This window comes from Magnolia sinica, chromosome 11 (genome assembly GCF_029962835.1).
Source record: "Magnolia sinica isolate HGM2019 chromosome 11, MsV1, whole genome shotgun sequence".
NCBI classification, from domain to species: domain Eukaryota; kingdom Viridiplantae; phylum Streptophyta; class Magnoliopsida; order Magnoliales; family Magnoliaceae; genus Magnolia; species Magnolia sinica.
In genome coordinates, this window is record NC_080583.1 from 80,143,260 (window position 1) to 80,158,710 (window position 15,451).

The 15,451-nt window shown below is 44.0% G+C and overlaps 1 protein-coding gene across 1 annotated transcript in view; it reads right to left on the minus strand.

Annotated features, from left to right (window-relative positions):
• LOC131219459 (glucose-6-phosphate 1-dehydrogenase, chloroplastic-like) overlaps positions 1-15,451 on the minus strand; it is a 56,847-nt gene that overhangs the window by 25,756 nt on the left and 15,640 nt on the right. The window lies entirely within an intron of this gene.

Sequence of the window (15,451 nt, forward strand, 5' to 3'; positions counted from 1 at the left end):
GGTCGGGCTATCTTGGAGAAATCTTTAATAAATCGACGATAATAGCCGGTAAGTCCAAGAAAACTCCTCACTTCTGTAATTGAATCGGGCTGTCCCCAGTCCTGTACCATGGTTACCTTAGCGAGGTCCACGACAACTCCTTCTTTCGAAACTACATGACTCAGAAACTTGACTTCTTCTTTCCAAAAGTCGCATTTTCGGAATTACACAAACACCTGATTCTACCGTAGAGTATCAAAGACCGCTCGTAGGTGTTCTTCGTGATCTTCTCGACTTTTCGAATATATCATAATGTTGTCTACGAACACGATGACAAATCGATAGAGATACGGCCGAAACACTCGGTTCATGAGATCTATGAATACAGCCGATGCGTTTGTGAGTCCAAACAACATCACGAGAAATTCATAATGCCCGAAATTAGTCCTGAAAGCCGTTTTCTGCACGTCTTCTTTCTTGACACGCAATTGATGATACCCGGACTGTAAGTCTATCTTGGAGAAGTATTGGGCCCCCTTCAATTGGTCAAACAGGTCATCTATCTTGGGCAGAGGATACTTCTTCTTCACTGTAATGTGGTTTAGCCTGTGATAATCGATGCACAATCGTAGTGATCTATCTTTCTTCTTTACGAACAATACCGGATATCCTCAATGAGATATACTCGACTATATGAAACCTGAGTCCAATAAATCATCGATTTGCTTTCTCAATTCCTCCATCTCACATGGAGGCATGCGATACGTCGATAAGGAGATGGGTGTTACGCCCGGCACAAGGTCGATAGTAAAGTTGATCTCACATTGAGGAGGTAGTCCAGGAATCGTTCTGAACATATCCATGAAATCTTGGACCACTTGCCTGGCCCCAAGTGACAGACCATCATAATCCTCTAACAAGGAAGCATAACAACGGATCCGGAAGGGATGACCGACCTAAACTAGAAAGGTGAAGGATGTGCCATTGGGCCTATGAGCGGTCACCAATCTAGTCTCACAGTTAATCTCCGCCTTCATCCTGGTGAGCCAATCCATGCCGAGGATGACGTTGTAATGGTAGATCTTGGTTACAATTAGGTCAATGTACACCACTCTGCTCCCTAAGTCTATAAGGCAACTCTTACATAGTTCAGTGGTGTCCGAGAAGGTCCCTACCACGACGATGACCGTCACCCTAATCATAGGGGTACCACCCGACCGTATGCGCTTGACCGTGGAGCATGATATCAAAGATGTAACATCCCGTCCAGCTAGAATAGTGTCTTAGGGCGTCCACGTAGGACTTTCCGCAGGACCGTTCATTTAAACCATTCGCGGTGGGGTACCATAAGCTAATCAATCTAGGATTAGCCCATTAGAATAAACCAGATGGGTCATGACAGGACTCGGTGTGGGCCGTCAAGCCAGATGACTCGTTTGCACTTAGCAACAGCCTGTAGGAGTTACACCGCGACGCAGGAAGGTTAACAAATTTTAAAAATTTAGGGAACCATAGATCTCACTCGGCTTGAGGACCATCGCGGACCACGAACCCAGTGGACACCTAGAAGTGGGATCTAATACTAACTAAATGCATCCCACTAATGCTAGGATCGAAATCTAGCGCTCGCAAATGAAACCGAGATACTAGGCTATCCAGCCGTCGGATCTCTTCTATATTTTCAGGGGAGATCTAATAAATTTTTCTACATCCATCCACGAACTCTGGGACCCGATCGAGGAACGGTGACCGTTGATTACAAATCGGACCCGTACGACCAAACCCCATATCCGATCGTCTCCAAATTTTGTATGACCCTTCATCGGGCCATGAAGTATCTATCCTACAAGTTTCATGGTCAGGGGGCTACCAAAACCACTCCAATCACCAGAACGGACCCCACAGGGCTATTTAAAGATCAGAACCGTTGACTCAAACCCCATAACCATTCATCCGTTTGTTCCCAAACTTTATATGACCCCTCATTGGGCCATAGGGCACCTACCTACCAAATTTGGTGGCTAAAAGATGTGTTGGGTCTACCCCAAATCCCATATGGAGACCTAGAAAGCTATTTTGGGCAAGTATGGGAACTTAAGGCCAAAGGGCCCAAGTCTAGGGAATAAACCCTAATTCTCATAACTCTCTCTCATTTACGACAACCACCAAGAGAGAAAGAGAGTAAAGGAGCTAAGAGGAGAAGATAGTGTGAGAGAAGGAGATACAAGGTGGACCCTAGATCGAAGTGGGGCCCAAGAGGGTCAACCCTTCCAACTCCTTACCTCTCTTACAAGGAGAAACTCTCCTCCTTAACCTCAACAATCGCCCGGGGGTTGTGTAGGTAAGATCTTTCACCCATTCCTCTTGAAATTCATGTATTAAGATGGGGTTGGCTTGAAATTCTAATATGCAATAACTTGTTTTAAGGATTTCGGCCAATCGACCCGAAAGCCCTCTTTTTTTGGGTGTTTTTCGAATCTCTAATAACCCATAGGTGCGGACTATTATTCTTAGGTGGCCTAGTACCAATTTTAGTATGAGATTAATGATTTTGATTGCTTGGATGCCATATTTGGAGAATCTTGAGAAACCCTAGGGATTGTAGGTTTGTTGAAATAATATGGAATTGTAGGTTTGACTCTTATGATGATTGTTCTTGCCTCTCACATGATTTGGTGTATGGATGATTACATGTTCATGTCTTGTTTGATTTTTCCATGTGTTGTTGCTTCATAGGATGTATGATTCATTACCTTTCTGCATATGATTTCTCAAGATGGAGGAAGTGTTTAACTTCCTCACAAACCCACACTCTCACATGCACTTTATTTCTTGCTAATGTTTGCTTACTTGCAGGAATAACCATTTTTGTATGGTTGAGATGCCTGAGAATATGATATGATTATGCTTGTTGATAACTTGGATAGTTGATAGGTTATGGATCCCCTCACCCTCTTAGGTTGGTCAGGAACTTGAGGAGAGACGGTAGTCCCATCGGTAGGACTATGCTATGGCTAGACCCGTGGGTTTGGGCGGGTGTGTTCGGGTGGCTATAGTTTCACTACATGGGTCTCTTGTGCTCGATGTCACTTGTCTCACGCTCGCCCGACTCGTGCGGTCTAGCCTACTGTCTGACCAACTTTGTTTGTTAACCTTGTTTGCTTACACATGTATGGAACTTGGAACACCCTACAACCATTGTAGCTCATCAATAACCCACTTGAAATTGGTCCACAGCCTCATGAACTGGGTATGGTGGAATGGGATACTGTGTCCGAGCTGTCGGCCTACGCTGGGGTACCGCGGCTCCCCGTAGTGACCGCGAGCGATCCCTTTCTCTCAGCACTCCTTATGTGCCTAAAGTCGAGGATGAGGAACCCAACGGGATCACGGACCGTGGGGTCCCAGCCTCACGCATTGGGGGTCTTGGCCTCGCACCCAGTTTAGGGCATTAATACGTGGGGTGTACCAGATTTCCCAATCTACTGGATGAATGAACCTAACTAATAACTCGGCTAACACGATTGCATTGCGTCGCACTAGTTAGGGTGGTGACTCGGCAGTCGAGGTCGTGCTGAGGAAGTGTTGTCATACACGATCGTTAGATGGAGTCGCTCGAGGGAACGTTATGGTGAGGGCATGCATCATATCATCCTGCATACATGTATATTAATAAGATTAGTTAGATGTTTTTGCTTGACTACTTTTTATTGAGGTCATATTATAATTGATGTCTGCGATAACTTAAGGTTAATAGCACCCACTGAGTTGATCACTCACTCCCACTCCGGGACGGTGTTTTAAAACACTAACCAGACCCGTTCATAGATGCAGGTGACTCAGGACTAGAGGAGCCTGGCGAGGCGAGCCTCGACGAGGAGGACGAGCTATCTTACTTCCAGTCGATGGACGGCTCTCCATCGGCTTGAGGGGCAGGATTGAGATTGCTGGGCTGTGGGCTCAGCCGTATTATTTTTTTAGGATATAGCATTCTTTGTTGTTTTGGATGGGTAATGCCTTGCGCGACTCATTTATATTTTTGGACTTGTATGTATGATAGACCTCTTTCATTTCAGTAGACTTGCGTGATCATGTTTCATGTTCTAGGAAATTCCAGGCTGCGTAACTAAAACGGATAAAATGCATATTAATGAAAATCTGTTAAAAGTAACTCTTGGGAACTCGGGAGTTGAGCGTATGCGCGACCCCTGATTTCCAGGGCGTTACAAAAGAAACAGTGGATCCAGTGTCCACTAAAAGAAACACAGGTATACCTTAGTTGTGGGTCGTGACTTTGAATGCTAGTGGTACCACAGCTGCTGATTTGGCTGCCTCAGCAGCAAGTGCATGTTCACGAGCCTGTTGCAGACAGTTAAGCGTCGCTGTTATAGGCCGTTGGAGCGGCCTATTTTGGAATATAGGAGACTGATTGAATTGTTGTGCTGGTGCCACGACTCGCAAAGAAGGGGCTGAAATAACATGCGGGGGTTGGCGGTTGATCCTTTGGGGCAACACATAGCCATTATCCTTCATCTTGGTGAAGTAGAAGGGGTCAGTGTGGCCCACTCTATTACAGTAGGTGCACATGCCGGCGGAGCCATTAGCCTTGAAGGTGAGCTCACACGCGGCCTCTTGTCGAGAAGCGGCCAAGTCTGCAAATCGGCCCTAGGCCTCAGGCCCATTGGTAAGCGTGCTCAGGACACCCACTCACCGTCTTACTCATATCGCAGGGATATGTTTACAGCTCACAATACGTGTGGATGCTAGCATAACACATCTTGGTGTGGGTGTCAACCCGCAAACCCTCAGAAAATCGCCGCATTCTTATTGACTCATTAGCCATGATTAGGGGAGCATATCTGGATAGCTCCGTGAAGTGGTTCTCATACTTCGCCACTGTCATTCTTCCCTGTTCGAGGTGGAAGAATTCGCCCTCTTTCTCATTACGATAAGTGAGAGGGAAGTATTTCTCATGAAAGTGTGTCTCGAACTCATCCCACGTCCACACGAATACCGCGAGAACGGTCCTTAGAACACTGTCCCACAATATGTCAGCCTCTTTTTCGAACCCGTAGGTGACGAGTTCTACTTACTCTGCCTCGAAGCAGTGTAATGGCCTTATCATATTGGATATTTGGTTGAACCAATACTCAGCCTCCTCGGGCCGATGGGTACCCACAAATGTGGGAGGACGGAGGCATTGAAAATGCTTAAATGGCCCACGTGCGGCCATTATCTTGGGAGCCTGCACATGTTGCGCTGGTGGGGCCACGTTCATGTTTTGCACAATGGCCCCTGCTATCGCCGCTAGGACCTGTTCTTGATGTTGCATCAAAAGCAACATCTGCCCCATCATATCTAGGGGTGGGGTTGCCTGAGGCACAGGTGGCGCCGAAGAAGAGGAGTGGTTCTGGCCTAGAACCGGCAGCACATTCGGCATTGGCCCATCCATAGTGCCGATGGCCAGTTGTGAGTCCGGCATTGTCTCGCTATTTGGACCCAAGTTAGGGCCCTGTCCGTCGACCAATCCGCCATGTGCAAGACGTATCATGGTCCAATTACTCTTAAGAGACATTCCCTATATTCAACATAGGGCACATTAGGTATGGTTAAAGAGTTACATGATATCACACGGCAACACATATGTGATTTACTTTCATAAGGCAAGTAATCACCGCAAGTTTTACCATGCTTAATCATCCATTCGTACAAATTTGTTAACTATAATATTTCATTCATAATATGAGGCTTTACATTACATCGACCGACAAAATTGACGTAACAAAGACATCCCGCATACATAACATAGGAAGGAAATGAAATTGCAACTATGACGAAGTAACATATGTAAGCAACAAGAAAGGAAAGAGCAATAACTTCTTTAATCCTAATAAGGTTACGATAACTAGGGTTGGGACCTACTGGCCCTTCGAGTCAAGCGAAGGAGAGGGTTCTCCCTCCTTCTATATGCAGCATAAGATAGCTTTCATCATGCAGTATAGTTTCTTGCTCAATTCTCCTACCTGTCAAGCATGGCCTCAAGTGCATCCAGGTGCTCTCGCATTTCATGTGGGGTAAGGGGTTCTTCGCTCATTCCTCCCTTCTCGGCCTCGGTTTCCTCTTCGCTTCTGTCTTCTCCCTCGCTCTCCTCTTCCTCATCAACTTCATCCCTAAATTCTTCGAGCCTAGCTAGCTTTTACCTTGGGCCCACCTTCATGTGGTTGAGCATGGCCTCAAGCTCATCCAGGTGCTCTCACATTTCTTGTGGGGCAAGGGGTTCTTCGCTCGTTCCTCCCTTCTCGGCCTCGGTTTCCTCTTCGCTTCTGTCTTCTCCCTCGCTCTCCTCTTCCTCATCAACTTCATCCCTAAATTCTTTGAGCCTAGCTAGCTTTTGCTTTGGGCCCACCTTCATGTGGTTGAGTGTGTTCTCATCGATGACTTTCACCGGTTCAGAGTCCCCATTGGATCCTCTGATCCCGTATTTGCGAGCAATCCTACAAATCAAACGACCAAACGGAAGTCTTGCATTCGCCCCAAGTTGATGTTGCTGCTTTCACAATTTGGGTAAGTATGATGTTGGGGAGGCATATTTGTTCTCCTTGGCTCACTTGGTAAAGGAACTCAATCATATAGCGGTTGCACTCCGTACGGTTGCCCGTCCTTGGGTATACATTGTACATATAAATGTGATGGAGCAACCGGTACACGGTGATCAAGTCTGAAGCAGACATACTGCTGTCGCATCTCCACTCAATGAGCTTTCCATACAAGTGCATGATGTACTCATCCCGACTCCGCTTCTTCTTCATGTTCTTCACATCAATATGTACCTTCCCTAGGGGCGTGCCAATGATTTTTGAGATAGCTTATATGTCAATACTGACCGTTGACCATTAATTCCAATCGTTTCTGGTTGTCGAATCACAAGATCTGACAGTTGGAACATCATGGCCCATCCATTTTTGGACCGTTGTGGCTTTCAAGGCAGCTAGCCATTTTCAGAAATTGCTGAACGTTTCAGATTTATGATCTGACCGTTCTTAATCACCTATAAAGTCCTGACTCATTTCAGACCCACTGCACTAAGGCTCTGACCAGACCTATCGCACCATCTCGCGACGGAGCGACTACTCTATGACATGATGTGCACATGCGAAGTGCAAAGTGCGCCAACTAGCGCAAGTACAACCACACTACCCACACCCTCGCCCTCGCCCTCGCCGTGCCCATGCCTGAGCACGCATGCGCGTGTGCATGTGTGTTCCAGTGCGTAACCCGAGCATCTCCATCTCCAAAACATCCAAGTAAGAATACTACCCACACATCCACATATAAATCCCAAAAAGTTTTCTACCATTTCCGATGTGGGATTAAAAGCACACACTGCACTTTTGAGATTTGAATTTCTCGAAAATCGTTTTGGCGGCAAAATCCCAAAAATTTGAAAATTTTGAATATTTTTCAAAAAACAAATCACTCCCAAAACTACTAAGTTCACACATTATGGCCCACCTGAGTTTTGTATCAAGCTGATTTTTGTATATTTTCACCATGGTGGCCCCATTCAAAAACATATTATTGACATCTCATCCCCATTCTTCTATGTGGTGTGGGGCCGCATTTTCGCACCGAAGGCCAACCCACTACTCATTTAGCCTGGGCCAAACCTCCCTTAGAAATGGGTCGAGCTAGTTCACCTATGGGCCCACCTGACCCATTTTTTCCCATGTACACATCTCTATTTAGGGTTGTACATGAGTCAAGCTAGCTCGAAAAGCTCGTTCAGCTTGGCTCGAGTTAGCTCGGATTGTCTCAGCTTAAAGGATGACTTGGGACGAGTCAAGCTTCATACTACCTAGCTCGATTGGAAAACAAGCCGAGTTTGAGCATAGTGCAACTCGACTCGAACTCAAACTTGAACTTGAACTTGACTCTCTCTCTCTCTATCTCTCTCTCTCTCTCTCTCCTGATCCTCACTCGGCCACTCGTTCGACATCTGGCTGACTCGTCTCGACCCGACTCAACACTTAACCACTTGCTCCAGTTCTGTCACACACACACTCTCTCTCTCTCTCTCTCTCTCTCTCTCTCTCTCTCTCTCCCCCCTAATCCTCACTCGGCCACTCGTTCGACATCTGGCTGACTCGTCTTGACCCAACTCAACACTTAACCACTCACTTCAGTTCTGTCTCTCTCTCTCTCTCTCTCTCTCTCTCTCTCTCTCTCTCTCTCAGTAGTCAACACCCACCACAAAGGTAGGTTACCTTCCTTTATCATAAATGATTTATTTAAATTTTTTTTATATCAATGAATATTTGATTTTCTGTTTGATTTGGGTTGGGTCGGTTTGTGTGCTGGATTGGGTCGAGTTGGATGCTGGCTTGAGTCGGGTGTGGGTTGAGCATTGGGTTGGGTCAGGTTAGATGTTGGCTTGAGTTGGGTATGGGTTGGGCACTGGGTTGGGTGTTGGCTTGAGTCGGTTTAGGTTGGGTTGGGCGCTGGGTTGAGTCGGGTACGGGTTGGGCGCTGCGTTGGGTAAGCTCGACTCGACTTGAACTCAACTCGAAAGCTTTGGTAAACAAGTCAAGCTCCAATGTTGAGCTCGCGGGTGAGCTCGAGCTCGAACTTGAGTGGAGCACAGATGAGTCAAGCTGAGCTTGGCCCACCTCGACTTGACTCAGCTCAATGTACAGCCCTATCACTATTAGATTTTTCTTTGCCATCCTTAAAAGAGTATCAACTAGCTTGGGCCCACTGGGCCATTACATGAGGCCCGGGCTCATCTTAATTATAAAACCGGTCACGAGGCTTGAGTCTGGCCCATTGGGCTAAACGGTGCCTGGGATTGAACCACCTAAAGTCCTTTTTCGGCGAGATCTCTCTGAAGACTCCTTTCGATCGCGGTTGATGTTGTGATGGACACAGATCTATGCCGTTTCGCTTGTTTTTCTTTCGTTATTTTTACTGGGCCGTTGCGATCAGATCATCTGGTCAGCGCATAGCGGGCCATCTAACACAGCAAAGCATCCTACTTAATTGTATCAGTGGACCAGAAAAAGATTGGTAAAGAAGTTCAAATTGAAACATTCAATTTTATGTAATATATGACTTATGTAAGTCTGTGTTTGGATGCACAAGTGAATTTAATTGTGAACTAGAATGGCATCTCATAGCATTCATAATAAGGTGAAGTCCTCAAATTACGAGTGGCGACAGGTCGTCTATGATCCTAATCCCCTCTAATATCAATGGGCCTAAAATCAGACATGGGCCCTACCACTGTTTATTAATCGGACCTTTGATTTTAGGCCCTGATGGTTCATGCAAAAGCATGATTGGGCATGTTCTCAGGCTCAGGATGGCCCACCGGTTTATTTAATGGGCTTCAAAATCAGGCAGATATTCGACAGACCTCTATCAAAGATAGAAACATTTCTGTATCGAGGCATGCGCCAGCCGACTATCAACGGGCCTCAAAGTCAAGCCTAAGGGCATCCACCATTTTTCCATCGGGTCTTCGATTGTAGGCCGAAACCGGTCCATATAATAGCATGAAGGGGCATGTACTTAGGCTCAGATAGGGAAGATGGGCCCACCCTTTTGGTGAATGGACTTCTAAATCAGGCCATACTTAATGAGTCTCCATTGCAGATAGAAGTGTGAGCCCTAAAATGTACATAATGCGTGGTTCACATCAAAGGTGGGCCCCACATGATTGATGACCCACATCAAAGTGTGGACCATCCACTTTAAGTGGGCCCCACTTGATGGACGGTCCACATCAAAGGTGGGACCCATGTAATGGGTGGTGGACATTAAAGGTGGGCCCACGTGATGGAGCGTTACATCAAAGGTGCGTCTACATGATGAACGATCCATATTGAAGAGGGTCCCATATAATGAATGGTCCACATCAAGGTGGTCCACATAATGGACAAAGTTGGCCACACGCATGAAACTTGAAGGTCAGCGTACGGTGTGCCCCACCTGATTATCAAGAGCCCTGAAAGTCAGGCCCAGGCCCAGGCCATCCACCGTTGATTAATCAAGCCTTTGATGGAGGCCCAAACCTGTGCATGAAACTGCACGGAGGTGCATTTCCTTGGGCTCATGTGGGCCCCACTAGAAAACATAGGCCCTGGACTTACCTGCTTCTCAAATGGGCTTCAAAATCAGGCCCATATTAGTAGACTAATAAACACATTTCAATTCGATAGCGCATCCAAACACGCCCTAAGTAGGATATACTGTCAGACTAGTGATGCATTGATGTAGAGTCTCGATGAAGGGAACAATAAATAAAAGATGCCTTCAGTGCTTAAATTGTTGAGACACATTAAAAGGAGATTGAAAATATCAATCATCTAACTAGTAGATGGAGTTATTCAATGATCCTGATTCCTCAGGACACCAATAGTATCTGTGCGTCCCATCCATACAATTGGGGGGCTAGTTTTGATGATCTAGGCCGTTGATTTGATGAGTCCCACCGTTGATGAGGTATCTCTAAAAACCATCAAGATTTTTTAAATCTTATGCATCCAAGATTTGGCCATTTTACTAACCCGTTGCTGACTTTCTTTGTTAGCCATCTAATTTTAAGCCACTGACCCAAGCGTTGGGATCTTCCAATAAGGAGAGTTTTTGGGTCATCAGTCCATCAGCAGGGCCCATCAGATCAACGGCATGGATCACCAAACTATGGCCATCAGGACCCCATAATTTATCACTTTCACTTTGGATGTAAAGAGGGTGATCATGCACCACAAAGATGGGGACCCTCGAAGTGAAAAGATCTATTGCAAATGGAAAGAAAGCATCAACGGTGGTGGTTTACAAGAACTTGGAAATGCCTCGATTAAATGATGGTGGCCCACCATACCATACACAGAAATTTAAATGATGAGTTTTTTTTTAGAGAAAGGAGATAAGGACGGCCGTTGATTATCTTGAGCTTTTAAGATTTTTGTTATCTCCCGTTCACATGTGCATGTGTTGTCAATAACGCAGTCCATCTCCATGGTAAACTGGCACAGTATGAAATCCGAGCCATCCATCAGGTGGGCCCGTCTATTACAATTCTTGGCCCAAATATCGGGTCAATCCGGCAGGTTAGAGTATGATGGGGACCCAAAATCAGTGCAGAAAATGGATTTCACTCAAATACACGTCAATGATTCCTAAATCTTGTGATGGCATTTTTAGACTGGAGTTTTTTTTTTTTTTATAGGTGAAAGAGATAGATAATGAAAGGTGGGGGACTCACATGATGGATGGGCTACATTAATAATGACAATTTATAATATAGTTAATATGGAGCGTCCATTTTTCTTACCTTGATTGGAGGATTAGAAATATAGTCCAAAGTGACTATTTTAGAGGGATGAGGAATAATGGATGTTTATACCATTGATTTTTCCATTTCTAATATATAATTAATATGATCATTTCATTTTCCTAGGCATCTAATAGAGGTTAGGATGATTCAACTAAAGTGATTTTTTAAGAGGGATGGCCAAATGAGGGTGGGACTCACATGATGGTTATAATAGATTAAAGACTGAAACATTTGTAGCATGATCAACATACACCACTTTCCATGTGTATTGATCGGAAGATTACGATCATTCAACCTTAGTGGTGATTGACAGATTAGGCATCGATTGAAAAGACTAAAATCATTCAAGTCGTTGGACTCAACTGGTACTAAGAAATCAGGCTAAGAGGTATAAATCTTAAATAAATTTTAATAACTCATTATTATTCAATGAGGCATGAGGTTATGTATGTTAACAAACGACTCATATTCAATCAAACATGTGCGATTAGGAATAGTGTCAGATATTCTAAAATTGTACTCCAATCGATTTTAATTGAACACTTGTGGCTACAGGCACTGAACTAGTTGAATTAGGATCAAAACTAATGTTGATCTAACTATTTAGCCACTAATGTTGCATTGATCAGGTGATTTTCGAAGGAGATGATAGTCAGTTAAGGAGAACATTTTGTCTTGCGCTAAGGACATTTCCTTTCAACATGGACTTGGAGTTCTTTATCAAAGGATGCTTATATAGACTTAGAAGCGGTGGGTTTCCTTGCAGTTTCACAAAGATTTCCTTGACCATCCTCAAAGGTTACTCGGTCATATTCTAGTCAAATTTGGATTCTTTATATCACATGTTATGATCTCCTTCTAATTATGAAATAACCCATTTCTTAACCCTCAAAGTATTGATCGTCTCCTAAAAAGTATAATGGTATAAAACGGCCTTGTCATGCATATCTTAGATTATAAAATTTTCAGTATCAACGGGTTTTTATGTAACTTTTTGAGTACATTGCTTAGTGTCACACATACTTACTCACACATGACAATCGTGCAATGATCATGCGTGTTTTTTTTTTTTTTATAAAAAAATTATTATTATTATTTTAAAGTCTCTCTTTTCTTGATCACAAACATGAAATGTCTCTCTTTTCTCGATTACAAATATACGAACAGCTATAAGGCATACTAATTTTAATGGGCTACATGTCATTGAGAGTATGGTTAGAAACTATGGATCGCTCTGTTCGATCACCGGCCCATCTACGATGTGACCTCCCCCGATCCAGATGGACATGTTACAAAACTAATCATTTATTGCGAAGCATTGATACCATTGATTGGTACCACACGAAATGGTGAACCATCATTTATTAAATCTGTCATTTTTTTCCCAAAGTATGGTATTTCCATTTGAAGGTATTGAAATCTTTAGTTTCAAGCTTGGGTTAACAAAGAACATTGAAAATTGATACTGATTCTTTTACCCAATTACCATGACATTTCCTGGGAATGGCAAAATGTGATATCTTGGCACATGTGTGAGATCCAGACGTGCATTAGACATGCGATGGGATGTATGTCCTATCCTAAAATTGGCTGGCACACTCATTAGGTGGGCCTGAATGAAATTTGAATGTACCATTATCGATTTCATCGCACAGGTGTGTCTCCACCTGATGAGTCTTCCGGTCATGTTTTGGGGTCAAGGAACATTCATTGCAAGCCTGCCTGATGAACGGACTGGATCTCACACGCGTGTTGCATAGGGGCATGTGTGGTGGCTCATAGGTTTTGCACGTGTAGATGCAGGGTGCAAGTAGGATTAGCTTCACGGGACCCTGCAATTAATCTTTCTCTTGTGCCGTCTGATTGCATTGATGATAATGCTGCAAAACGGAGCATGACAAACTTCATCACAGCCAAGTGTTTGTGATATCTGAGATGTTCATCAGGTAATCCTAACCATCAAAATGCCATATCTAAATAATCAAGCCCAATGGTCATCAGATGGGCAATACACGTACATAACAGACCAACCGTTGAGAGAATTTGACAATCTGTCTGCACTCAATGTACATGTATGGCCCATCCAATAATCGAATTGGCTTGATTTTCCATAAATGGCATCTGTGAAGTTGGAATTGCCCGATGAGCGGCTCTGATGATATACACGTAATCTTCATTCCCGGATGAGTGGCCTACACTGGACTAGTTATATTTAACTAATCGGATGGTTAAGATGTCCAATCCGTTTGAGACTTGATCTAGGAAACCGTCATCATTGGGCCTAACTGATGAATGGTACCGATCATGTCCTTGATGCCTACATTTCTGGGACAATGACTTACCACTGTCGGTTAAGGTTAGAAAATGATTTGGCAGTGCCCAGACTCCCACCCCCGAAGTAATGGGGGAGCGGATTAGATACTCAATGCTTCAGTAGCCAAGAGGCTACTGAAGTGACGTGGTGAAATACAATTGGTTGAATATCAAGAGCCTGTTCCGTTGCTATTAGAGTCGGGATCCTCTGTTATCATGGCAACAGAGAATTCCTGTTACCCTAATGGTTTGGCGTCCGAAGCTGTTTTATATATTTTTTATTTTTTTAGTAAGTGGCGACGTGGACCAATGAGAATTTGGGTATCAGGAATTCTCTGTTGACCTGATAACAGAGGATCCAGAGTCTACAGACTCTTGCTATTAATGCTCTTTTCCTTCGAGTTCCGTTAAACGTCTCTCTCCCTTTGGCGGTGCACGCAATCGACCATATAAGGGTAAACGTTATTTTCAAGTTATTTCTTTTCTTAGCTCCCCCTACTAAGGTGAAGCCACCACTTTACATGGGCGCCACCATGATGTATGTATTGTATCCACACTGTCCATCTATTTCGTGATGTCATTTTAGGACATAATTCAAATAGTGAGAAAGATCCAATTTTCAAGTACACCCCACCATAGAAAACAATGGAGATTTATCATTATTAGGTCCATGTTGTCACGTAATCTAGAAATATTGATGGCCGGGATAGATTTATCAAAAACATGACGGTGGGTGCCACTTAGACATGTTACTACTTCTAATACTCATCTGACCACATTTTAGTAATTTGTAGAGGATGAGAAATTAAATAGAGTTGGGAGGCGGTTTGGCTACTGAACCATACGGTCACGAGTCTTGCCACCGATGTCACGTCACCACGTTCTTTGGGCCCCACCATAATGTATGTGTTGTATCCACACCATCCATCCATTTGGAGAGATCATTTTAGGGTGTGAGCAAAAGAATTAGGCAGATCCAAAGTTCAAGTGGCCCCACCATAGAAAACAGTGGGAGGTGACGGCCACCAATTGAAACCTTCCTGGGCCGACCATGATGTTTATTTGAGATCCAACCTTTTTATAAGTTAAAAAAGACATGGAATAAGGTAAAGCATAAATATTAGCTTGATTGAAAGCTTCTGTGGCCCAAAGAGGTTTTAATGAAAGGCGTTCAATCTCCATTGTTTTCTATAGTGGGGTGGACTTGAAATTTGGATCTTTCTCATTCTTTGAATTATGCACTAAAATGACATCACGAAATGAATGGATGGTGTGGATACAATACATACATCATGGTGGCGCCCATGGAAAGTAGCGACGTCACTTCAGTAGGAAAAGAAATAATTTGAAAATAACGTTTACCCTTACCCTTACGTGGTCGAGTGCGCGCAAACGGAGAGAGACGGCTAACGGAATTCCAAGAAAAAGAGCATTAATTGTAAGGGAATATGCTCTTTGTATTCAACGAATTGTGTTTCACCACGTCGCTTCAGTAGCCAGGCTACTGGCTACTGAAGCGTTCAGTATCTAATCCGGTCCCAAGTAATGGGAGCCACCCAATTTGCCTTTCCTCTTTCTATTTGGATGGGCCCCATCAATTTAAAAGTGGGACCCAGCATTTTCGGCCAATGAAACACCTGAGTAGTAATGGTTAAACCATAGAAATCGTCTATATAATAGCATGTGTTTGAGAAGATAAAAAGCACCAGTCTCTTCAGCTTGTTTGGACTCAAGAACTCAATATTTCTCTTCATAGGTATCTAAATTTATTTTTATTTTATTTTATTTTATTTTGGGCCTGTTTGGACTTAGATTTCAATA